At 42.5% G+C, this 25,651-nt stretch overlaps 1 protein-coding gene across 3 annotated transcripts in view; it reads right to left on the bottom strand.

The window, feature by feature from the left end:
* Positions 1-357: 357 nt before the first annotated feature.
* Positions 358-25,651, bottom strand: part of PRDM8 (PR/SET domain 8) — a 130,662-nt gene continuing 105,368 nt past the window's right edge. For 2 of the 3 annotated variants that reach the window (XM_033963698.1, XM_033963708.1), the window contains exon 5: positions 358-534. The gene's annotated coding sequence lies outside the window, so the exon portion shown is untranslated. Of the gene's footprint in view, positions 535-4,725; positions 4,821-25,651 lie in introns of those variants that run through there. The other variant, XM_033963718.1, reaches the window with a different exon arrangement.

The following is a 25,651-nucleotide window of genomic DNA, read 5'->3' as shown; positions in this document are numbered from 1 at the left end:
TGCATGCTCAAGGCCCGGCAGAGGCAGGAAGATCTAGTGGCACCGGCACATCCTGTGGGCTGTGTGCCGGTGCCATACGGGGGGGTAAGTTCAAGTTCGGGCGGGGGGTGCCGGTTCGCACGGGGGCCTTTGCGACCGGGAGGGGGGGGGGGAATAGCGCCGCTGGCCTGGGGGGGAGTGGGAACATATCAAAGCGAGTTTCCATTATTTCCTATGGGGAAACTCGCTTTGATATACGAGTATTTTGGTTTACGAGCATGCTTCTGGAAATAATTATGCTCGTAAACCAAGATTCCACTGTATACTGATATCACTCTTTGAGGAACCTGTGAATTTCAAACACCCAGACACCCAAACTGGCAGGACCCGAAACAGGCTTATTTAATGTAATATGCTGAAAAACATCAAAATAGTCTGACTTAAGAAAAAAGCACTTAGCTTAACCCAACGGGAGCTCTGCCGTTTCACTATCCGTAGCTTCCTCAAGGGTTCACAAGCTCTTATAGCTGATGTAAGCATTTCCAACGCCTGTACCTAATAATAAGATATCAAACAAAATGGTTTTATTAAAGCCTTAGCGATTCCTCATAATGTTATTAAATCAATTTTACATTATATTTGTTACTTATGAATTAAATTAAATCTCAATTTTATTTTCTCACTAAACCCCCCCAGACTGTATTTTGCTATCTGAGTATATATACTTCAATACAAACTAACAGTTAAAAAAAATCAACTTTAATGTTAACCTACTGAGATTTAAAATATTTTCATATTTATTTTATTTCCTGCAGCAAGCGGAGGAGCTTAGCACGGAAGGGGCTTCATTATGCCCTGATCAATGTCAGGCCCCTCTCCAGCCCGGATTGGTCAGTCCCACGCTGCAAACTGTGGTCGGGTCTCCTGGAAGAAAGAGGGACATGCCAAGCCCTGGAGGAATGTCTGGGTGACCATTTTTGAAACAGATAAATGTCGTTGGGTGGGGGCCCGTTGCCGTGGGGGGGGGGCGGCGTTGTAATCAGGTGGGGGCCCGTTGGTAGATGACAACATCAAAGTGTACATGTTTAGCTATTAGTGAACTATCCCCCCTTTTACTAAACTGCCTGATGCTGTGGTAAGCATGAGGAAGGCCCTAGCAAAACTTGAGGAATGGTCTAAAATTTGGCAGCTAAGATTTAATGCTAAAAAATGCAAGTTATTGCATTTGGACTGCAGAAACCTGAAGGAATGGTACAGGCTGATCGTCCCTTAATGCTCCTCCAGAACACTCTGATCCAGTAACCAACATCTCCTGAATATTCCTTCCATACGTCACCTCTTCTATGGCACCACCAGAAAAAAGATCTTCGCAGTGACAGCCCTAACAATTTGGAATTCATTACCATAACACCTGCAGGAAGAAACCTCTATCGACAAATTTAAACCAAATTTAAAAACATTCTTATTTAAAGAAGCCTACGATTTATAACTCTCCTATCGGCAAAGAATAACATCAAAGGAAGAGCAAATCCCTCCCACTGTACTAACCTTTCATTGTTTTTCTTTCCTATCACAAATTGTATTTCCTCCCCCTCTCCACACGTATCAATTAGTGTTGTCATTGTTTATGTCTTAACACACTTTACCTCATTGATTTTAAATTTTATATTTTGCCTGTTTTGTTCACTGCTTAGACAATTGTATTTTAAGGATACACCAATAAAAGCATGCAGGCCATTGGTGCGCCGACATCTGCACGCAGGACGAATGCGTGCCGCCAGTTCCACTGCTTTCACACCTTACTATTAGCATTCTGAGGGGGTGGGGGAAATCCCCGCAGTATACTTAGAACTGGTCGCGCTCCCATTGGGGGGGGGGTTGGGAGGGGGAACCCCCCAGTACACTGAAAACTCCCAAACAGCAAGAAAACTTCTGTTCTCTTGCTGTTTGGGAGTTTTCAGTGTAGTGGGGGGTTCCCCCCACCCCAGCAGGAGCGTGAGCAGTTATAAGTGTAGTGTGGGGGGGTTACCCTCCACACCCCCCCTCAGAATACTAATGGTAAGGCGGAAAAGTGGCGGAACCAGCGGCGCGCATTTGTCCTGCATGCAGATGTCAGCGTGCGATTGTTGGTGCGCCAATGTCTGACGTGCTTTTGATGTGCCACCATTTTAAGCGGTAGAGTACAGTACTCCAATATTCGCGGGAGTTCCATTCCAGGAACCCTCGCGAATGTTGAAAAACCGCGAATACGCTTTTTAGCAGGATAGTCAGGAGAGGGCAGCGGAAAGGCAGGAGAGGGCAGCCGGAGCGCTGGCGAGTGAAGGAAATCTCTCGCGGTATGCTCTCTCTCATCTCTCATACTCATGGTATGCTCTGACAGCCTCTTCCTGTACTAAAGTTGGGCCTCACCAATCAGGAACTGCGTGTCAATGCAGCTCCTGATTGGTGAGGCCAGACTTTAGTACAGGAAGAGGCTGTCAGAGCATACCATGAGTGATTTCCTTCACTCGCCGGTGCTCCGGCTGCCCTCTCCTGCCCGGTAATTCACGGTCGGAAAATACCACGAATGACCGGGACTGTGAATCGCGGATCGCAAATTCATGAGGAAGCACTGCATTTCAAACTTTAAATAAACTTGGAAACTTGAAGAACGTTTGTGCATGAAAGATGAGTAGGACTTGGATGTCATAGTATGTGGATGATCTTAAAGTGGGCAAACAGGTTGAAAAGGCAATGGCAAAAGCTAGAAGGGGAAAGGGGACTTGTATACTACCTTTTTGTTGCTTTGGCATTTCAAAGCTGACATTCAAGGTGGTGGGCACTAGAGAATTAAGTGACTTGCCCAAGGTCACAGGGAGCAGCATTGGGATTTGATCTCACAACCTTTGGGTGCAGAGGCAGCAGCTCAACCAGTGAACCACAGCTCTTCCTCCTAGCTCTTCCTTCTTCCAGTGGGAAAAAGGCAGTATTGATACCCCTGTATAAGATTCTGGTGAGACCTCATTTAGAATATTGTGTACAATTCTGGAGAATGACAAACTAACAGCGAAAGAAGACTCTGGTGCTCAAATGTCTTTAATTTATTTAATGTGACTCTGATTTAATGTGACTCGACACGACTGTGTTTTGGCCTCAACAGGGCCTGCCTCAGGAGTCTATTAGAAGGTTGATGTAGTGCCTGTTGTCTTCTTAAGAGTATCCTGTATCACTATTTAAGACGTAACAATTGGCTCTGCGAGCGGGTATAGTGATTCATGATAGAAAGGCTGGCCTCGTATCTAAGTACACAATTTCCTCCAAACAAGCCCCTTGTTGGGGCCAAAACATGGACGTGTCGAGTCATGTTAAATCAGGGTCACATTAAATCAATAAAAGACATTTGAGCACCAGAGTCTTCCTTCGCTGTTTGTAGATCTCAATATGTGTACTTTGGAGGAAAGGCAGGAGAGGAGAGATATGTTAGAGAAGTTTAAATACCTATGTGGCATAAATATACTGTAGATGAGGTGAGTCTCTATCAATTGAAAGCAGAGTGAGAGGGCATAGAATGAGGTTAAAAGGTGATAGACTCAGGAGTAATCTGAGGAAATACATTTTTACAGAAAGGGTGGTAGATGCATGGGATAGTGTTCCAGTGGTGGTGGTGGAGATGAGGACTGTCTGAATTCAGGAAAACTTGGGAGAGGCACTTGGGATCTGTTAGAGAGAGGAAGAAATAGTGGATGATTCGGAAGGGTAGACTGGATGGGTCGTTTGGCCTCAATGTGCCATCATGTCTCTATAAAACCTAAAATTACCTTTCAGCTCAGACCAGACCACGTAATTGAATTGAAAAAGAGCATCATTATGTCCAGTTTATCTTATAACCTTTCTAATATGTTTTCTAAATTGAACATTAGATTTTAAGGATCTAAGCACATCCGAAGCACAACGCAGAAAACCTACCTTGACATATTTGCTCACCTTGAAATCAGCAAAACAACGTCCCTTGATTACCAATCAGGCAAGGGATTCTAGCTTGGGTTATAAATGTGGAAGAAGTCCTGCAAACTGCATGACCTGTTTTCTAGAAGCAGGGGATGCTTTTTGTTACTTGTTTTTAAAGATGCTGAGAGGATCTATTGTGACATCTGGAACAGGTGCTGGGGTTTTGAGAGAATATAAATCTCCAGAATTAACTTGTCTATTCCTTTGAAACAAATTGGTTGCCCCTTGGCTTCAGATTACCCTTATGGAATACCTTTTTTTATTGGTTTTATCCCCTGATACTATGGCATGGTGAACTGTTTGCCCTTTAATTTCAACCAGGCTTTTGTGGATCCCAAACTAAACATGTAGGATGCGTCGTCACACATGGAGGGGATATGTTGGAAAGAGAAATTTTATAATTAAGGAACATTAATTTCCTCTCTTAATTTATAAAGGGTGGAAGACAGTGTTTGTCATGGCACTGTTTCATTTGGGGTAAAAAGTTAGGCTCCTTGTAAAAGTGGTCTTTATACTGCAGTTGAGAGGCAGATGTGCCTCTGGGGGATTTCATCAGCACATCAGTTGAAGGAGACTTGCAGAAGTGGTGGGATCTCTATATGGTTGATGCTGACGTTTTGCATGCTATGGATTAAATGGTCTCTTTTGTCTTCCTGTTACTGATTGATAACCCAGACAGAGTTCTGTACATATGTTACAGCAATGAGAAAACCATACTTCCCAATAACAAAGGCACCTGTCCTGCTTGCATCAGAGTCTGGAAGGAGCAAGATCTCTCAGTGGCATGTTACTTGTCAAGATTCTGTTCTGCAAAATTGGTGCTTGCTGTGGACTGATTAGCCATTTCTTTTAACCTGAAATTATTGAGATGCCAATGATTGAAGTATGCTTTTCCCCCCTCAAGCAGTTACCCCCAGTACAAATGAAAAAGAGATAAGAGAGATTCCAGGCAAAGCCCTGGGTCTTGTCATTAATTGTCCTATGAAATTGTAATTAGGTCACTCTAATAAAAATTCCTTTTCCTATGGATTGTCTTTACAGCTTTGTTTACAAACTTCTCAGCTCACCTAATTCCTTTATAACACTTGAAAATTCACAGGACTCCAGATCACTATTAAAAACAAATTTGGGGAATCACACCTCATCCAAACAAAGTTGAAAATGTGTACATAGGTCCCTGACAATAAGTAAGAGATTCATTGCAGCTCTATGTAATTAATTACATAGATGGAAATCTTTGTTATTTATGACCATGTCTGGGAAAAGGTAACTAAATACCTGATCCAAAATGTGGAGAATGCTCAAGTTTTCATGTCATGGGTCCATAAGCATTCTGCAAAAATTATATGTTTGAACTTCTGTAACTTACAAAAAAAAAAATTTTTTTTTCACATAAAAGGATGGGCGTTTGGACTGTTGTTTACAAAGTGTTAACATTGTAACATATTAGATGATGGCAGATAAAGACCTGAATGGTACATCCAGTCTGCCCAACCCTCCCCACTCTTTAAATTACTGACTTAATTTAAATTTCCCTTCTTCTTAGCTATTGCTGGGCCAGAATCTAAAGCTCTGCCCGGTTCTATGCTTAGGTTCCATCTACTGAAGCCTCCATCAACACTCACTCCAGCCCATATAAGCCATCTCAGCTATCGAAGCCCTCCCCTCCCCAGCCCATCCTCAACCATCCTCTAACAGAATCATTAAAACCTAATTTTTGATTTTTTTTATAGTGACTTTAGTCACTTTTCTCAGAGATGGTCACATTTAGGCAATTATTAGGACCGTGTGGTCATTTGATTTTAAAAAAAATTATTTCTTTATTAATTTTTACATAATTTCACAAGATTACTCTTGTTTAATAAATAAAGCCCCAGCATTTTTAGAAAGATTCTTAATACCATATACGCCTGTAAAATCTCTCAGATCAGAAGAAAAATCCTTGCTGGTAACTCCCTCACTAAAAAGTATTTACTCAAGGAGGGATATGATCTTTTCTGTCACAGCTTCACAAATTTGGAATTCTCTTCCTCTCAATATAAGAGAAGAAAAATTACTTACTAAATTGAAAGGCTTACTAAAAAGCTGGCTGTTTAGGGATGCCTTTAACTCAGTGATTCCCAACCCTGTCCTGGAGGAACACCAGGCCAATCGGGTTTTCAGGCTAGCCCTAATGAATATGCATGAGAGAGATTTGCATATGATGGAAGTGATAGGCATGCGAATTTGCTTCATGCATATTCATTAGGGCTAGCCTGAAAACCCAATTGGCCTGGTGTTCCTCCAGGACAGGGTTGGGAACCACTGCTTTAACTGATCTTTCTTAATCACATTACTTCTTTCTTTGAACTTATCTGGACAAGGAACACTGTTAAGTAGAAATTAAGTGGGTACCATCCCCTATCCTTCTGTTTCCTTACCCACCCTTTCATTTATTTTCATATTGTATTTAATCCATTTTTTTTCCTCTCCCTCATTCTCTGTAGTGTTTTTACGTCATAATTGTTTTTAATGCCCTGTTTGCTGTAATTTTTTTTTATTTTACCTACTTTTAATTTTGTAAATCGCTTTGGATATGGATACTGCGATTATCTCAAATATTATAATAAACCTGAAACTTGAAGGCAATACAGATAGAAAAATCTATATAGGAAGCAAATACAATTAATTAATACAACATAACAAATTTAATCTTCCTTAGACCACAATTGTAGGAGGAGGAGGAGTGCCAAAAGTGAAGAGCGACTTATAAAAAGAAAAGAAAAGAGAAAATACTCTCTAAATTAAGGGCTGCTTTTACAAAGGTGCACTAGCGTTTTTTAGCGCGCGCTAACCACGCGCTAAATGAAAAATACTAACGCAACCTCTATGGAGGCATGAGCGTTTAGCGCATGCTAAAACCGCTAGCATCTTAGTAAAAGCAGCCCTAAGAAAAGGCTTTAGCGGTCAAGGACCCGTCTCACTTTAAACTGTTGTAGATCGTATTAAACTGTCCCGGTTGCTAGCTTCTTCATATCCAGGAAGGCTCGGAGTTGTTCTGGCATAAAGAAAACTTATTTCACACCTAGAAACTTAGGGCTCCTTTTACTAAGGTGCGCTAGCGTTTGTAGCGCACGCACAAAATTACCGCGTGCTATATCGCGCGGTATGCTTCTAGAATAACACCAGCTCAATGCTGGCGTTAAGGTCTAGCGTGCGTGGCCATTTAGCATGCGCTATTCCGCGAGTTAAGGCCCTAACGCACCTTAGTAAAAAAAGCCCTAAATTAAACATTTACATGGGTAGGCCAGTAAGAATGTTGCACCCAAAGATAATGTCTCTGACCTCTTTGCCAGAAACAATTTCCTCCGTTCCTGTGTATTCCAGGTGACATCAGGGAAAATCAAAACTTTTTTCCCATAAAACAAAATTTGGGAATTGCGGAAATACGGGGCTCCTTTTACTAAGGTACGCTAGTGTTTTTAGCATGCGCTACATTGCCGCACGTGCTAACCCCGCGTTACGCGCCAAAAACTAACGCCAGCTCAGTGGTGGCGTTAGCATCTAGCGCACGCGGCAATGCAGCTTAGTAAAAGGAGCCCATAATTTTGAGATAGCGTTAAAATCTTGTTCAAAACTACAGAAATTAATAGCGTGGCTCTTTCTGTGTCTGATGATAACGTAGATTGCAACAATTCAGTAACATTTAAAGGTTCAAGCAAATTTAAATCTTCATCTTCAGGGGTGGCACCAGGTTGTTTCTTATTTGGCAAACTGTGTGGTCATTTGAAATGAAATTTCCTATGTCATTTTCTAACAAACGACAATAAAAAAAAACCTCAAATCATCTGTCGTGGATATTGTGCACCATTCGTATTGTGATATAGTTGTGTACGTGAGCACTGTTCACGCATGTGTGCACTATTTTTTCAGCAGTATGAATGACATTACCCTTCTGAAATGAAAGACTGAAAACAAAGCAAACAAAAAATAGCTTCCAAATGACACAGTTCTAATTCCTAGCCAATCTTAAAAGCTGGCTGCTTTTGATCTTTCATGATAGGAGTCAACTTTTGAAAATGATTGGGGCTCCTCGACTAATTACTAATTGCAAATTTCTCCTCATCCTGAAAAGAAAAAGAAAATGAAAACCAAAATACATCTGGTACTGAGTGACAAGCCTGTATTTAAACATCGAGAGCAGGGCAGGTAATGTGAATATATTAAAGATTAAGTTCCTGCCACTCTCCCCCCCCCCTCTCACAACTTGTCAGCATCATATTTTCTCTCTCCATTCAAACCATTCATCGCACTTTCTCCAACCAGTCCCTTCTCTTCTCTTCTACACCACACTCTATTTCCCCCCCCCCCTTTTTTCATTTCCCCTTGCTCCTCCTGGTCCTTCCCCCCCCTACTCCTCCTGTATAGGTATAATTCAATTTTTTATATTTGGGGGCAGGGAGTTTAATAACTCTCTTCCTGCTCTACTCCCTAAGTCTTTTTAGCCTGTTCTGCTTCTCATTTTCCCTTGACACGACCTTCTGTTTCCCTCCACTCCCCAGCTCCAATGCACTTTTCCATAGCCAGCTGCTGTTTGATGCAGGTTTGGCTCGCCCATCCCTTCACTGATCCCCACTTCCTAATGTTTGTAGATTTAACTCATCTTCAATTTGTGACTCCATATTGACTACATGTTTGGATCATTCCCCTGCACTGCTCTCCCTGGTTCCAGGCACATTCTTGTTTTCTCGGACTAATTCCTCATCTCCTAATGCACTGCAGCACTTCCCCTGGCACTCATAGATTCCAGGCCAATGGCCACCTTCTGCCTGCAGAGTCCATATCAGATTCTTTACCACATGCTCACCCTGAGCTCTGGAGAAAGGATCACAGTTTGAAACCTGAAAGATCACATGCTGAGTGGGAGAATATTTTCTAGCAGCCTAGGTCATAGGAGCATGCACTCATACTAAGCCACTGTGTTCTGGGCTGCCTGCGGGTACTGCTCCAGTGGCTAAGGAGCAAGCATCCAGTTCAAGGAGCCAAGCTGAGACCTGGGAAGTGGTTGCAGAGTTTTGCCAAGGTCAAAGAGTGGAACAAGGATTCAGCAATTAAACATGAAGAAAGCCAGTCAGGGAGCCAAACCAGGAAACATATAGATTTGTGAGGCAGCATGTCCCTTCTCCCCCATCCCCAATACTGCAAATGTTCTGCTGCCATTCTTCATCCTGCAGCTGCTGTGCTACTTCTTTAGGCTCATATAGGAGGGACCTTAAACAACCTGGGCCAATCAGAGCCTCAGGCCCCTCCATGGTGCATCCCTGGATGCCGTGGGGAGGGGGAAGGCCTGGCTTGTAGGACGAAAGCCTGAGGAACTGAGGCAGTGGCACAGTGATGAGGTATAAGTGGGAGGGGTTTAAGTCTCTGAAATTTTGAGGATTCCTACAAAGCCCTGGCGGGTAGAGGGAAATAACCCACTGGTCCCGGAATAAAGTGGAATTGTACAAGAAACCTGATTGTCATCTGTGCAAAGCATGAATTTGATCAATAAATTGTGATAACTGTTCAAAAACCAGCCATTTATTCCAATTTGGAAAGAAAGCACAAGTTGGAAATAGGCCTAAAGTTATTGGGGTGGGAATGGTCACAAGAATTGGTTTTAAGTGTTAGATGAATGAAGACTTTTTCCATAACATAGGGACTAGAGAATGACATGGGGAAGGGTACCTGCAGGGCAGGGACAGGGACAAACCTTGTCCCTGTGTCATTCTCTAAAAACTTGAGACTAGTATCAATATGTAAAAACTTAATACATCTTAGACAATTGGCAACTACAAGAACACAAGATTTGCCGCTGCTGGGTCAGACCAGTGGTCCATCGTGCCCAGCAGTCTGCTCACATGATGTCCCTTAGGTCAAAGACCATAGTAACATAGTAGATGACGGCAGATAAAGACCTGAATGGTCCATCCAGTCTACCCAACCTGATTCAATTTAAAATTTTTTTTTTTTTTTTTTCTTCTTAGCTATTTCTGGGCAAGAATCCAAAGCTTTACCCGGTACTATGCTTGGGTTCCACCTGTCGAAATCTCTGTTAAGACTTACTCCAGCCCATCTACACCCTCCCAGCCATTGAAGCCCTCCCCTGCCCATCCTCCACCAAACAGCCATACACAGACACGGACCGTGCAAGTCTGCCCAGTAACTGGCCTTAGTTCAATATTTAATATCCAGTGCCCTATCGGAGTCTAGTCTTACCTGCAGGAACTTATCTAACCTTTTCTTGAATCCCTGAAGGGTGCTTTCCCCTATAACAGCCTCTGGAAGAACGTTCCAGATTTCTACCATTCTCTGGATGAAGAAAAACTTCCTTACATTTGTACGGAATCTATCTCCTTTTAACTTTAGCGAGTGCCCTCTCGTTCTCTCCACCTTGGAGAAGGTGAACAATCTCTCTTTCTCTACTAAGTCAATTCCCTTCAATATCTTGAATGTTTCGATCATGTCCCCTCTCAGTCTCCTCTTTTCAAGGCAGAAGAGGCCCAGTTTCTCTAGCCTCTCATTGTACGGCAACTCCTCAAGTCCCTTAACCATTTTTGTTGCTCTTCTCTGGACCCTTTCGAGTAGTACTATGTCCTTTTTCATGTATGGTGACCAGTGTTGGACGCAGTATTCCAGGTGGGGGTGTACCATGGCCCGGTACAGTGGCATGATAACCTTCTCAGATCTGTTTGTGATCCCCTTAATCATTCCTAGCATTCTGTTTGCCCTTTTCGCCGCCACCGCGCATTGCGGATGGTTTCATTAACTTGTCTACAAGTACTCCCAAGTCTATTTCCTGGGGGCTCTCTCTGAGTATAGCACCAGAAATCCTGTATTCGTGCATATGATTTTTGTTACCGACATGCATCACCTTCACTTATCCACGTTGAATCTCATTTGCCATTTCGCAGCCCATTCCTTGAGTGTGTTTATGTCTCATTGTAGGTCTTCGCAATCCTGTGTCCTCACTACTCTGAATAACTTTGTATTGTCCGCAAATCTAATCACCTTATTCATCATGCCAATTTCTAGGTCGTTTATAAATATATTGAAGAGCACGGGCCTGAACACCAAATCCTGCGGCACTCAGGATGCTGGGCATCATAAAGAGGGGCATAACAACCAGGAAGCGGGAAGTCATCATGCCATTGTATCAAGCGATGGTGCGTCCACATCTGGAATACTGCATTCAGTATTGGTCGCCGCACCTCAAGAAGGACATGGCGGTACTTGAGAGAGTCCAAAGGAGAGCAACGAAACTGGTAAGAGGGCTGGAATACTGCCCATACGCCGAGAGGTTGGATAGGCTGGGGCTCTTCTCTCTGGAAAAAAGGAGGCTCAGGGGAGATATGATAGAGACCTTCAAGATCATGAGGGGCATAGAGAGGGTGGATAGGGACAGATTCTTCAGGCTGAAGGGGACAACAGTTACGAGGGGGCATTCGGAGAAACTGAAGGGAGATAGGTTCAAAACAAATGCAAGGAAGTTTTTTTTCACCCAAAGGGTCGTGGACACTTGGAATGCGCTACCGGAGGAAGTGATCAGGCAGAGTATGGTACAGGGATTCAAACAGGGATTGGACGGATTCCTGAGGGATAAAGGGATTGTGGGATACTGAGAGAGGTGCTGGGATGTAACACAAGTATAGAAAGCTAACCAGGTAATAAGTATAGAAACCCAACCAGGACGTGCATGTGCAAGACCGGAGGGTTAGGACTTCGATGGGAAGATAGGACTTCAATGAGAAACCAAGATGGCAAGGGGGCCCCTTCTGGTGATTCAGACAGGTCGTGACCTGTTTGGGCCGCCGCGGGAGCGGACTGCTGGACAGGATGGACCTGTGGTCTGACCCGGCGGAGGCACTGCTTATGTTCTTATGTTCTTATGTTCACTCCACTCGTGACGCTTTTCCAGTCCAAGTATTGTCCATTTACCCCCATTCTCTGTTTCCTATCCACCAACCAGTTTTTAATCCACGTGAGTATATCACCCTCGATTCCAGGGCTCACAATTTTTCGAAGTAGACGTTCATGTGGGACCTTGTCGAACACCTTCTGAAAATCTAGATATACTATGTCGATTGGGTCACCCTTGTCTGTCTGCCTATTTACTCCTTCGAAGAAGTGCAGTATGTTTGTCAAGCAAGATCTTCCTTTACTGAAGCCTTGCTGGCTGGTCCTCATCAGTTTGTGTCCGTCAAGGTAATCAATGATGCGATCCTTTATTAGCGCCTCTACCATCTTTCCCGGTACTGAAATCAGACTCACTGGTCTGTAGTTTCCCAGATCTCCCCTCGAACCTTTCTTGAAGATCAGCGTAACATTCGCCACTTTCCAGTCTTCCAGAATCTTTCCTGATTTGATCGACAGATTGGCTATTAGTTGAAGCAGTTCAGCTATGATCCCTTTCAGTTCCTTGATTGTCCTCGGGTGGATGCTGTCCGGCCCCAGGGATTTATCTTTTTTAAGCCTATCAATCTGCCTGCATATCTCTTCTAGACTGACCGTCAACCCTGTCAGTTTCTTTTTCTTCATTTCCTGTGTATAGCCTGTTGGCTTCTGGTATCATCTTCGGTAAATACAGACGCAAAAAATGTGTTCAGTTTGTCGGCGATTGATTTGACCTCCTTTAGTACTCCCTTTATTCCATGGCCATCTAATGGCCCCACTGCTTCTTTCACAGGTTGTTTCCCATTAATATATCAAAAGAGTGGCTTAAAAATTTTTGCCTCCTTGGCTATTTTTTCCTCATAGTCTCTTTTGGCCCCTCTTACTGCCTTATGGCACTTGCTTTGATGTTGTTTGTGCTTTTTCCAGGTTTCATCCGTTTTTGTCCTTGCCCATTCCTTAAACCAAGTCTTCTTGTCTCTCATCACTTCCTTCACTGCTACAGTGAGCCACGCCGGTTCCTTGTTCTTTTTCCTCTTGGCACCCTTGTTGATATGTGGTATATATAGATTTTGCACCTCGGTGACTGTGCCCATAAAAAGGGATCATGCTTGCTCTAGCGTATTTACAGTGCTTATTCTCTTCCTAATCTTCTTCCTCATCATGACTCTCATCCCTTTGTAATTCACTTTTTGGAAGTTCAGTGCCATGGGAGTCGTTCTGGATCGATTTTTTTGTTCCTGTGTCCAGGTTGAAGTGGATCATATTGTGATCATTATTTCCCAGCGTCCCTTCTACTTCTATACCTTGTGCCGTTCCTCATAGTCCATTTAGAATTAAGTCCAGAATTGTATTTCCTCTCATATTTTCCTTGACAAGTTGTTCCAGGAAGCAATCGCCTACAGCATCCAGGAACTTGGTCTTCCTACTGCAGCTGGAGTTGCCTAGGTTCCAATCTATCCCTGGATAATTGAAGTTGCCCATGATAACTGTGTTGCTTCCCTTGCATTCGTGTTTAATCTCATCCGTCATTTCTCCATCAGTCTCTTCGGACTACCCTGGAGGTCAGTAGTAGATGCCGATCTTCGTATCCGTTCCATTTGTTCCCGGTATTTTGGCCCATAGAGACTCTACCTTATTGTTCATTCCCTCTTTTATGTATAGGGCAATACCCCCACTTTTTTGTCCTACTCTGTTTCCGTGATGCCAATGATGTCTAGGTTATCTTTTTGTGCCATAGCTTCCAATTCCCCCATTTTATTCCTTAGGCTCCTTGCGTTTGTGTACATACACTTAAGTTTGCAGCCTGTTACTTTCTTGCATTTCCTTCCCCTTTCTGTCTCCCTTGCTTCCTTCCTTTTCGATCCATCGGGATTTCTATCTTGCCTATGATCCGGTGAGTCTTCCCTGCAATCTTCTTGCATGGTATACCGTTTCCTGTACCATCAACTCTTGGTCAATTGTCGGCTTTCCCCTTCTTCTTAGTTTAAAAACTTCTCAATTTCTTACTTGATGTTGCTTGCAAGTAGCCTTGTTCCGTCTCTGCTGAAGTATACCTTCCTGTATAGCTTGCTCTTCCCCCCGAATGTCGTCCAGTTTCACACAAAGTAGAATCCTTCTTCCTCACACCAGCATCTCATCCATGCGTTGACTGCTTGCAGTTCCGTCTGCCTCTTCCCGTCGACCCTGGGTACCGGTAAGATCTCTGAGAATGCTACCTTCAGCATTCTGATCTTCAACTTCCTTCCTAGCATCCGGAACTGGTCTTTCAGTGTCTCCCTGCTGTAGTTCTGTTGCTCACATTGTTTGTCCCAATATGGATCACCACCGCCGTATCTACCCCTTCCGCACTGTTGATGATCCTGTCGATGCAGCTCACTATATCTTCTACCTTGGCTTCAATGATTTTTTTTTTTTTTTTAAACTGCTCCTCTGGAAGCACTGGCTGGAGGCGGAAATACACACATTGGATGATGTGATATCAGATGGAAAACTGCTTGACTTTTCACGACTGCAACAAACATTTGGTATTGCAAAGTCTCTAATATATAAGTGGTTGCAGTTGAAGCAGGCCATTCAGAAAGGGTTCCCTGATTGGCGTAACTTAAAAACTCAGTATAGCTTACTGGTCTGTGTTTCCAGACAGATTTCCTGGGGTATCAGGCAGCCAAGTGGTATAAATTAATATCTGAATTTTTGAATAAAAACCCCAAAACTAGTCTTAGAGACATTTGGAGCATTGAGATAAAGCAACAGATTTCTGCATCTCAATGGCCACGGATTTGGACTTGGAGGATGAGATGTACAGCATCAGTATCTATGAGACAAACATGTTTTTTTTTGTTGCATAGAAGTTTTTGGACCCCTGTTAGATTACAAAAATTAGATAGTTCTAAGTCAAATAGATGCTGGCACTGTCATCTCGATATAGGGACACTGGATCATCTGCTCTTCTTTTGTCCCTTGATACTTAATTTTTGGTGATCCATTTGGGGTCAAATAAATAGAATATTGGAAGTTCCATTGGCATTGATATATAAGAACATAAAAACATAAGAAGTTGCCTCTGCTGGGTCAGACCAGGGGTCCATCGCACCCAGCAGTCCGCTCCTGCGGCGGCCCATCAGGTCCATGACCTGTAAGTGATCCTTTGTGCTGCTTGGTACATTATTGATAGCCAAGAGTCCAATGACTTCACATAACAATAGACTTCTTCTCATCATGATGGGAGTTGCCATACAGCTTATTTTGAAAAATTGGGACAGGTTAAACTATAGTTTTTGGTGGGAATCTTTGTGCCAAACTTAGTTTGAACGTATGAGTGCAATACAATTGGGACACAATAAAAAATTCAAAGCAATTTGGGACCCATTAACAAAATTTTGTAAAGATTGATTAATAGTTTTGCTCGTTGATTATACACATCCAGGAAGGGTGGGAGGGGGATATGTACTTAATTTATTTTTGAATTGTAATATGTTTACCTTGATCATTTGTATTGCTCTTGATTGTTTTTATTCTGTATGAAAAAGGAGGGGAGGGGGGAGAGGAATATATACTTATTATATCATTTGATGGAATTAAGTGCTGTCTATATTGTTAACTGTTGATAATATGTTGCACTTTGTGTTGGTTTATAAACTGAATAAAGATTTGAAAAAACAAAACAAAACTGTAGAAGCTGCTTTTGGATTTCAACGAACTACTGTTAAATGACATCATTTGTGTCTTGTCTGTCATCTGCAATGTCCTTCCATCCTGTGCCCAGCTGCTCAAGCATCTTACTTTTACTGCAAAAGATTCATCCATCGTTGTTGGCATCAAGGGACATTTCTAACATTTTAATATACATTTATTTTCCTGTTCATCCACTACATAGTTTAGATTTCTTCTACATCCATGTCTGAAAGACAATCCAATTACCTTCCCAGATCATGTAAAAACATAGGCAACTGAATCTTTGAGAAAGTATTACCAAAACCAGATAGAAATGGAAGGTTCTATTTGTGGTTTATAAACAGTTATACAGATTATTATCCCTTTTTATACTGTAATAAAAAGATTTAAATATAAAATCATAAGTGTCCGTGGCTTGTACACATGAGGACAGAGTCCACAGGGACAGGGCGAGGATGGAGATGGAGCCTGCGGGGACAGGGACAAACTTTGACCCTGTGTCATTCTCTTATAGGAACCACACCTGAGGATAAACTGGAATTGATCAAATTTAAAGCAGGAGGCAGAAGGCCATGAGCATACACTTTTAACCATGAGGAAGATACTGGGTGTAAGGAACAAATTGTACATCTCATTATGGAAAGAAACTTAGATAATTTGTCCATAGAAGGAAGTGAAAATGAAAACCAATTTGATAAAGGCAGAATTTGTGAAGAAGAAATTAACAGGCTCTTGATTGCAGGAAAGTTTGTAGAAATTAATGAACTCATGTCTGCAGAAGTGTCTGTAGAAGGGATGGAATGTCTAAGTTGAATGATTTTCTTAATAAAATGGTCAGCTAAGGAATCAGCTAAAGTAGACATATGGTTCAAACATGGGGGTGGAGGGTGGGGGTTGAGGTGAGCCTTGATATTATGGTGAAAATGCACTTTGGAGGATTATTGGATTGGGTGATAAGATCTGAAAAGCATTGTTTCTTAGCATCCTGCAATTTATTATTGTATTCCTTTTGAAGGCTTCTACAAGTTTGTAAATCAGAGGAGTTCTAGTGTTTGTGCCAGAGTCGTTTGGCCTGTCTCAGTTGTTGCTTCATAAGGCGGAGACCACTATGGTACCGAGGCTCTTTACGTGCTATAGTAGGGGTGAATGTCTGAAATAGGGGCAGGCTCTGATTCCAACTGGCAGCCTGTTCCGCAATGGAGAGTAACAGAAAGTCAGCAGGAAAAATGTGAAACATGGGGTACATTCTGTATGATTGATATGGTTCAAAAAATCTAGAACTATGATATGGAAAACACTGATTACGGGGTATAGAAGGGAGAGTGAGACTAAACGAGATCAAATAATAGATAGATAGATAGATAGATAGATATGATAGAGACCTTCAAGATCATGAGGGGCATAGAGAGGGTGGATAGGGACAGATTCTTCAGACTGAAGGGGACAACAAGTACGAGGGGGCATTCGGAGAAACTGAAGGGAGATAGGTTCAAAACAAATGCAAGGAAGTTTTTTTTCACCCAAAGGGTCGTGGACACTTGGAATGCGCTACTGGAGGAAGTGATCAGGCAGAGTACGGTACAGGGATTCAAACAGGGATTGGGCGGATTCCTGAGGGATAAAGGGATCGTGGGATACTGAGGGAGGAGCTGGGATGTAACACAAGTATAGAAAGCTAACCAGGTAATAAGTATAGAAACCCAACCAGGTCGTGCATGTGCAAGACCGGAGGGTTAGGACTTCGATGGGAAGATAGGATTTCAATGAGAAACCAAGGTGGCAAGGGAGCCCCTTCTGGTGATTCAGACAGGTTGTGACCTGTTTGGGCCGCCACAGGAGCGGACTGCCGGGCAGGATGGACCTATGGTCTGACCTGGCGGAGGCACTGCTTATGTTCTTATGTTCTTACAAAGTTGGCAGCGCCTTAAAATGAGATATTGAAAAAGCTGAGTGAGAAGGAACTAAGACCATGTCAATTATATGACCAACAGCATGAGTGGGAAAGTGAACTAATTGGGTGAGGCCTAAGGACTCAATAAGAGAAAGAAAAGGCCTCGACTTCGAAGATGTAGTAATGTCCATTTGGACACTGAAATCACCTAAGATGATAATATTAGGAAACGCTAGGGCTGCTTCAATAATTGTTTCTGTAACAGTATCCTAGGCAGCAGTAGTCAGTGAAAGAGGACAGTAAAAAAAGAAGCAGATAAAGAGGGGGATTAACATAGATTTTGATCTGTAGAGTCTCTGGATAATGAGTAAGGCTAGAAACCTCCAGCATAACAAGAAAAGAGGGGGAAATAAATGCAAGTCTACCATCCCTCTAAGGTTCGATAAGCAAAAAAAAAAAAAGTTGAAATGTTAGGGGGAAGATGTTAGAAGAGAAAACTCTCTTCACCTGATCTTAACCAGATCTCGGTGAGTAGAAATATGTCTAGTTGAAGCTGCTGAAGTAAATCAGCAATAAGTAAAGAGTCAGCTCAAATCGATCTACAATTTAACAATACTAGTGAATAATGGGAGAACCTTAGTCAGACTAGAAGTCTTAGGAAAAGATTAAAGATTACTCACCTGGTTGAAACATACGTGCAGAGGTCTAGTAGGACGTTGTCCCCAATGTACAGGAATGGCAGCCATCAGAGATTAAAAAAAAGAAAAGACAAGATTAAAAGAAGATAAAATGCAGGAAACAGAGAGCCAGAAGATCAGTCTAGGGGAAAAGTCTTAACCAAATGCCCTTCAGTGTTCATCCCAAGGAGCTCACACAAAGAGCAAGACCTGCTCCTCGAGAGCACTCCTTGGATATGCATCCACAGCATGTGCCACCTTGGTGGGATCTGTCGCAACAGTGTGATAATTTAAAGGCTTCTTAAATCAGATGGTCATGTGACCCTGGGTTCAGGAGGGCCTAATGCAAATCCAGAGATAGAGTGGGAGGGCTGTCAGATGGTCACATGACCTGGAGGATCAGGTGTGTCTAATACAAACCAGAGATAGCATGAAAGGGTCATCAGATGGCCATATGACCCAGGGGTCAGGCAGGCCTAATGGAAATCCAGAGATAGCATAAGAAGGTCGTTAGATGGTCACGTGAGCCGTGGGCTGGGAGGGCCTAATGCAAATCCAGAGAAAGTGCGAGAGGGTCATCAGATGTTTATTGATGATCCTGCCCAAGATCGTTCATGAGTGAACAATGTCAGTTGGAGTATTGTCCATTATGTGAGGCCCAGCCATTGAAAGTAGTGGTGAGGCATTGAAAAGCAGTGCTTTAGTTTTACTTGCATTTCATTTTAATTTATGGCACATGTACCAAGCTGAAATGATATCAAGATTTTTTTAAAATAAAGTTCAGAGATGGTAGAAGGAGAAGATATATCTACAAAACATAATATTGGTATGCCATCTGCATAGGTAAATGAACTTAGATCTAGTGATTGAATTACCGTAATATCAGTAGTGAAGTGAGAAATACATTGAACACTGAAGGTGCTAGGATAGAGCCCTGTAGGACACTGTAAGTATGAGAAGAGGTGTGTGGGGTAGCTCCCTTCCATGAAACGATATTTAAGCTTGAGGAGAGATAAGAACAAAACCATGATAGTTCAATCTGTTATATCAATATCTTGGAGTCTATCAGCATGTCATAATCAATGAGACTGAATGCATATGAAAGATTTTAGGATCACAGATTTATTCTAATTGAATGTTGCAACCCCCAACAACATGATTTCAGTAGAGTAATTACTTCCAAATCCAATCTGATAGGTAGCGTTTGTTTCTTCTAGGAATTTTGAAGTTGTTCTGAGGTGATTTTTTTTTTCTGTCAACTTAGACAAGAAAGATAGATTAACAAAAGGCCAATAATTAGTTATATCTTGTGTGTCCTTTCTGACATCTTATAACCTGGGAAAAAAAGCAGCAAAGCTTACCTTGTGATGAAAAGCAATCTATATAGGACCTGCCAGGCTAAAAAACAGACATAGTACTGCCACCAATGTACCAATACTGCCAACTTTTCTAAGTTGCCAAGTTATGAATTCATGCTTTCATAATCTTAAATCTAGACTGCTTTATTTCAATCCTTCTTAGTCTCCCCTCCTCCTCTTCTTCACCTGCTTCAGCTTATCCAAAGCACAGATACCCAACTTGAATTACATCCCCTCCCGCGTGTCCCCTGTTACCGTTCCCTGAGACCTACTGGCTACCATTAATCATTTGATTAACATCCATATCATGAAGGATACTGTTTTCTATCACTGCACACCATGATATTTGCAGTCTGTAGTATCTCTTTACACTCCTTGTCATCCTCTCCACTACCCCACTGATCTCTTATTTATTTCCTTTCACTCTCCTGCCATTCCATTTGTTTTCTCCTTCTCCTTGTTGCTCCACGGCAGCTAAGATTTAATGCTAAAAAATGTAAGACCTTCCTAGTTTACCACGTTGCTCGCTACCTCATCCGCGAGGGACAGTTTTTGCATGTCATACTGCTGCTTGCTTCCCCCAGATTAAAGGCTTGTACATTCTAAGAACAGGACAGCTCTTTCCTCCGTCAAGTAGCTCGTATTTGGAATGGTTTTCTTCTTTTTGTTAAGCAAGAGCTTTCTTGCTTTTTGTTTCTGAAACATCTGAAAACATGTTTGTTCCCAAAAAAATACTTAGTTCAGCAAGATGCATATATCATGGTCTGTTTAGTTCTAATATCATTCATATTTTGCTCCTTGTGATTTTGGGCACATCACTTAACCCTCCATTTCTAACAGGGAAATGCCCAGAATACCTGAATGTAAAAGGTGTGAGCACAATCCAAATAAATAGCTTGCCACCAGTGACCAGCAAATCTCATTTTCCTTTTGATCAGACCACTTCAGTGCATCCCTAAAACAGCTACACAGCTCCTCCAGGTGGAGATGATCAGAAGCTGAAACCGGAATTTGCATCTCTATTGTTAAACAGCAGCAGTTTGCAGAATCTTGTGAATATGACAGTCAAAGAGAGACACCGTAGCCTCCTTCCAACAGAGACGTAATACTAACTAGAACTGCGTAACAACAATTGTTTAGCCTACTTATTTGGCAATGTGGATGAAAATAAGCATAGAAGCTATGCATTTTATTACGTAATAGAGGTGACCTTCGATATATCTCTTCTTATGGTCGAGACTGAGTAAACATCTTGCATTTGTATAATTTCCTGTCAGCAAGCTGCATGTTACTTATTTACAACACAGAAGTGGTACCTACTTTCACTACTTGGAATGTGCTTTATACAGAGAGTTTCTCAATGACACATTATAATAACTGATTTCTGTTTCATGCCAGGCTCAGGAAGAACTCAGGAGCTTTCAAAGAATGAAAAAAACAAATTGATGGGATGAGTAAGCAGTCACCTAAGAAAGGCTGTCCTTAACTGTGCAACTGGGTCATATGTGTGTGATGTCCCTCTGTCACAACAAGAAGAGAAGACACAAATTTCCATAGGAGAAAAGGACAACCCAAAAGAAACGAAACTGTGAAAATCCAATGTTCTTGACGCTTCTTGTATTATTCAGTTAATCCTTTAGAAAAACAATGTCCACATTTGTCATGGACCATGTTTCAGCAAAACATGCCTTCCCTCAGGGATCCGAGAAAATGAATACGCAACCTTTTGCAAATGTGGGATAAGATAAATGTCTTGGGAAACCAAATTGAAAGTCGCCAGAGAGGCACAAAACCTGAGCACTGCAGAAGCAAACTGAGTGTCCCTCTGTCCACATAGTTACACACACAGAAACAAAGGGCCTCAAGGGAACATTGTACCCACACAACCCAGTTGAATGTGTGTGAACAAAGCCAGAATAGACCGGGGCAAAGCTCTATTCTGTTAGCATAGTAAAATGGCAATGAGCTCTCACAAGAGATTGTTACCTTATGGTTTATGCAAATTTAGTGAATTGCCTTTCTTTGGGAAAATAACAAGGCAGTGTACAAATAAATAAATAAGATAAAAGAAAGGGACACCGTTTCATCAATGAGTGGAGGAGTGGCCTAGTGGTTAGGGCTGCGGCCTCAGCACCTTAAGGTTGCAGGTTCAAGCCCCAGTGCTGCGCCTTGTGACCCTGGGCAAGTCACTTAATGTCCCAGGTACATTAGTCAGATTATGAGCCCACCAGGACAGATAGGGAGAAATACTTGAGTACCTGAAAATAAACCACTTAGGCTATAAGTAATCTATAAATACTAAAATAAATAAAACAAATTATAAGAAAGGATAGGGGAGATAAGAATAGTAGCAGACATGGTTATAGATCTAAGAGGTAAGCATAGTAGATTGTGCAATAATGAATCCCCGGAAGACTGCACGCCCCTAGTTGATGGGAATAGGCTGTTTCAAACAGGTGTGTCTTTAACAAAGGGCTCCTTTTACGCTAGCGTGAAAGGTGCGCTAGCGTTTTTAGCGCACGCACAAAATTACCACACGCTAAACCACGCGGTACACTTCTAGAATAATGCCAGCTCAATGCTGGCGTTAAGGTCTAGCGTGCGCGGCAATATAGAGCGCGCTATTCCGCGCGTTAAGTCCCTAACGCACCTTAGTAAAAGGAGCCTAAAGTTTTGGAGTATTCAAGCCAAATAGCTGAGGGGAGCGAATCCAAAAGTGAGGGAGCAATCCAAAAGAAGGCTTGTCCAGCTGTTTCTTTTGTAATCCGCCCAGAACTGCAAGGTACGGGCGGAATAGAAGTCATTAATGTAATGTAATGTAATAGTAGGCCTCCTTTGGGGGTGGATTTTAAAGTTAATTGTCATTAAGAGAGCAGAGAGCCCTCACTGAGGTATAGGGGGTATTCAGGCACCCCAAAAAGATGAGCACCCATTATAGAATTAGTACCGAGTGTTGATTTTTGCACCCAAATTTGGGTAACAGGCAATGCTTCCTCTAAGGATTGGCCAGGTGCATGTACATTTTTTTCTCATGTGAGCGATAAGCAGGGCAGGATTAATCAATAGGCCAAGTAGGCACGTGCCTAGGGCCCGAAATGGTCAGGGGGGCCCGATGAAGGAGAGCATCAACATTGTTTTTTCCAAACGGCGATGGACTCCTCCAGCATTGATCGGCAATGCAGGCCCCCCCCCATCGGCAATGTGGCCCCCCCCCCATCGACGGAAAGTAAGACAAGCAAGCAACATGGGTAAGAAAGGCAACGGAAACTGTAATTGTGCAAGCGGTGCTGCTTGCCCAAAGCTTCCCTCTGACGCAGCTTCCTGTTTCCCCCTGGGCGCATGGTGAGGTGGGGCAGGGCAGAGGGCCCAGTGTATTTGTGTGCCTAGGGGCCCTCGATGAATTAGTCCTGCCCTGGCGACAAGTTCTAAAAAAAAAAAAAAAAAGTTTGTGCGAGCAATTTTCCAGATTTGCAAATGACCATGTAAAATCTGTGAGCAACGCTCCTGGAACGTAAGAGCGATTGCTCCCGTGCTCAGCATAAAGGGAACATAGGTGCTAGGACTTTTGCCTGTTGAAATTAGGTGTAATTCCTGGAGCACATCCCTAGTATTCTATAATACTGCGCGCACATTTTAGAAACATCCCTGACCCGCCCAGGCACCTCCCAGGGCCTTGCCCCCCTTTGGGTTGTGTGCTATGGGATGTGGTTGCACATGGTTACAGAATGGCATGTAGCAAGGAGTGCACGCAAATTCAAGTTGGTGCCAACGAACACCCAGCTATTGGCACTAATTGGCTCAGCGAGTTTAGTTAGGTGCACATAGAATCCAGGGATTAGTGAACAAAATCTATTTGTTCCATCCACAATTCTATTTTTCCCATGCTCCCTTCCAAACACTTCTCCTTTTTATCTCTCTTACAAACTTACCTCTACATGTCTTCAAGTATTTAGTAGAATATTTAAGCTGATTACCCGTAACTGGAAGAACTACGACCGCCTAAATTTTTTCCTTTCTGGTGGGCAAATCTGTGCTCTAGCTATAGATATGAAAGAATGAATGACGATAGTTTGGGGCACAATAATGTATTTAAATTGGTTTGGGGCCCGTTGACATCTTATATTACTTCACTATAGTAGGTCTTTGATTATGAGTCAGTTTTTGTTTATTTTCGTACACATCCAGGGAAGGGTGGGAGGGGGGGGGGGTTATTTTTTTGTTTTATTTTGTTCTTTGAATAGTTACACTACACTGGTTGCCGAAGGAGGCAAGGGTCATCTTCAAGTTTGCTTGCCTCTGCTTTAAAACCATAATAGGTTCTTCCCCAATCTACCTGTCGCACCATTTTGCATTTCCAGGTACCACTTGCACACATAATGTTCCATCTGTTTGCCTTCCCCTCCCTGAATGGCTGTACCTACAAGAGATTCCTTGATAGAACATTGTCATTCCAAGCAAGCAAATGGAACAAAGGACTAACCACCCTTATCTCCAATTCCCCTCCTACCAATCCTTCAGAAAATCAATAAAAACCTACCTCTTCGATAAATTTCTCTGACCCCTCCTACCTCGTTGTACCTCTGTAGCTCTTACGGTAGCACCCAACCACTTTCGACTTACTAATGTAATCCGAAATTCTTTCTCTGTAACTTCGCTGTCCGTGCACAGTCTCTTCCTCTGTAAACCGCTTTGAACTGTTTGTGGTATAGCAGTATACAAAAATAAAGTTATTATTATTATTATTATTAAACTTGGGGAGGGTGGTTGGGAGGATATTATTAATTTTAAAAGGGTATGAATATTGGGATATTTACATGTTTTATGTGTTTTATTGATTAATCATTGGGGGTGGGTGGGAGAAAATGGGTGGTTATGTATATCTGAGTTGAATGTGCTTTTGTTGATCAATTAAATGTAATATATTTGTGTAATGCACTTTTTAAGTTTGAAAATCGAATAAAGAATTTTTTTTTTAATATATATATTTAAGCTCATATTACCTTGACTATCCTTAGCTATTTTCATCTCTGTCTGCAGATACTCTCCTCACCTCCCCTTTTTGCGCAGAATTATTTCCTTATGTTATTCCTGAATTGACCTGCATCCTGGGTCCTTCAAACCAGAGCCATCGGTTTCCTGCTGCAACTGAAGAACAGAGTTTGTGGCAAGAGATTGCAAATTCTTCAGCACAGTTTCCTTAATTCTGTGGCACATTTGCAAACATTTCCATTATTTAAGATGCAAAATAATTTGAATTTGTTATGCAGAATAAAAATAAAGTAGCTTTTCCAACCTTGCTTTGCACTTGAACAATTTGTTGTTGCTTTGTGGATTTTGTGGCTGAGGAATTTCAGATATTGACGGAGAAAAGAGCAAGAGAAATCTTATGTATGAAAAATTGAGGAGAGAGGATCGGAAATGGGGAGCAGAAAAAAGAGACGTTTGGAGTGGAAAAATAGGAGGAAAGACCAGGGCAATGAGAAGGAGGGAGACTAGTTATGGTTGAAGAATCAAAGAAGAGGTGGAGTGGCAGGAAGAAAGGGCTGAGGGGTGGATAAGATCAGATGAGGAATAAGAGACAAAGGAAAGGAAGGTTTTGAGGGGGGAGGGAGGAACATCCACAGAGAAGAATAGGAGGTGCCTCTCCTCTGCTTCACTATCCTCCCACCACACTTCCTCTCCCTATCCTTTGACCTTACTTCTTCTATCTCCTATCCCACTCTGGACCTCTTCCTCTCATTCTCTCTCCATCCCAAGTCCTTTCTCTCTCTCTCTCTCTCTACCTACCTGCTTGCCTGCATACATGCACACATCTACCCTCTAGTTCCTCCTCTACACTTAAGCCTGCCACTCATCACAACTTCCCCCTCCCCTTTCACATAACTCCACCCACCTCACACATATCCAATTCTCTATTTTCCACACTTACTTTATCTACTCCCTCTAGTTCTACACTACCGACTCTCTCTTACATTCCCCCAAGACCCTTTAATCTCACCACCCCTGTAGTCTCTGTTTCACAGAGTTCTTGTTTCATCTATCTACCTTCCATGTTGCTTGGACTGTAGGAAGAGGAGGAAAAGAGTGGCTGCAAATCAAGCCCCACCCTCCACTTCTTCCATCTAAGGCTGACTACTCATTGAACCATGCAGCTTAGGCAGTTCTGGAAGAGT

This window comes from Geotrypetes seraphini, chromosome 1 (assembly GCF_902459505.1).
Source record: "Geotrypetes seraphini chromosome 1, aGeoSer1.1, whole genome shotgun sequence".
Taxonomy (NCBI): Eukaryota; Metazoa; Chordata; class Amphibia; order Gymnophiona; family Dermophiidae; genus Geotrypetes; species Geotrypetes seraphini.
This window is presented reverse-complemented; position numbering and strand designations above follow the sequence as displayed.